At 29.7% G+C, this 1,586-nt stretch overlaps 1 protein-coding gene across 8 annotated transcripts in view; it reads left to right on the top strand.

Annotated features, from left to right (window-relative positions):
* The window catches only part of LOC106873997 (potassium voltage-gated channel protein Shaw), a 524,001-nt gene that overhangs the window by 102,881 nt on the left and 419,534 nt on the right, over positions 1–1,586 (top strand). The gene's annotated exons all lie outside the window — the stretch shown is intronic.

The raw sequence follows: 1,586 nt of genomic DNA, 5'->3' as shown, positions 1-1,586 counted from the left end.
ATATATATATATCAAGGCGCAGACATGGCCACAGGCTTAAGAAGGTCCGTTATTGACGTTACCGTTTCGAAATCGAGCCCACTTCATGGATTCTGGGTATGTGTGTTTCATATAGTCTTGTGTTGACCTAAGCTTTGTGAATGAAATTAGACAAACGTAATTGGTGAAAAATCCCAAGGAAATTGATTATTATTGTGAATTAAAAGGTCGGCCTTCTCACCACGTCCACTGATACCCCCCGTGAGTTAGGCATTCATGTTCTGTAAAATACTCAACTACGTAACACATAAATCAGTCTGACGCTCGAGCAATTTGAACCTTCAGTGCTGCAACCGATGGGATTCACATATGTGTGTGCATGTGTTTGTGTGTACGTGCGTGTGTGTATGTATGTGTGAGTGCTTGTGTGTGTGTGTGTGAATGTGTGTGTGTGTGTGTGTGTGTGTGTGTGTGTGTATGTGTGTGTGTGTGTTTGTGTGTATTTGTATAACATATATGCGCTAATATCTGATGGGTAGTTAAGGGTACCCATTGGTTTCACGTTACAGAAAATCACTCAATAATAAGGACTTCGCCTACATGAAACCAATAGTAACCTTAACCCATAAATAAAGTACGTATATATACATAAATATATATATGTAGTTAATCAAATATATTCAACGAGAATACAGTATACTGAATTTAGAATAAGTACTCTTGGTACAGAAATGTCTAAAACCTTAAAGGTATTTAAACATTTAATAAGAGCGATTATATATTATAAAGTAAAGGCAGGAAAAATTGCATCAAAAACTCATTACAGAAGATATACGTCCAAAATAATATTGAATTAATAGATAGATATATAAATATATAAAGTATGATTATTTAAAATGTTTGATATAACTTACGATCGTTTCATGTATGTATTACCCTTCGAAATGAACTCTAGAATTGATAGTCATTATTAGGTAATGCATCCACCTGTCAGGGAAAAAGGGTGTATTTCCGTGTAGTCAGTCGAATGCTATTTTAAAATATATGATGAAGATGTTTTAAAAAGTTACTGGAATAGGTATACGTTGGTACGAACCTGGGCCTAAAAATTTTGAAGATATAATATACATCCGTGGTAAAATCCTCTGCAGTAATTCATAATGGCTGTGTGTAGATATAAATTCCATAATTGCATTCTATTCAATATGTGATCCATAAATGCATACATCCACTCTGACGAGTAGATAGATGTTTGACCTAATAATGATTATCAATTTTAGATTTCCTTTGGAAGGGTAATATACTCATGAAACGATCGTAAGATATTTCAAAATTTTTAAATAATCATGCTTTATATATTTATATTTATCTATTCATACAATATTATTTTGGACGTACATCTGTAATGGATTTTTGATACATTTTTTCCTGCTCTTCTTACTTTATTATTATTATTATTATTATTATTATTATTATTATTATTATTATTATTATTATTATTATTATTATTATTATTATCATTATTATTATTATTATTATTATTATTATTATTATTATTATTATTATTATTATTATTATTATTATTATTATTATTATTATTATTATTA

This window comes from Octopus bimaculoides, chromosome 4 (genome assembly GCF_001194135.2).
Source record: "Octopus bimaculoides isolate UCB-OBI-ISO-001 chromosome 4, ASM119413v2, whole genome shotgun sequence".
In the NCBI taxonomy this organism is placed as follows: domain Eukaryota; kingdom Metazoa; phylum Mollusca; class Cephalopoda; order Octopoda; family Octopodidae; genus Octopus; species Octopus bimaculoides.
Note: the sequence above shows the minus strand (reverse complement) of the source record. Positions and strands in the feature narration are given on the sequence as shown.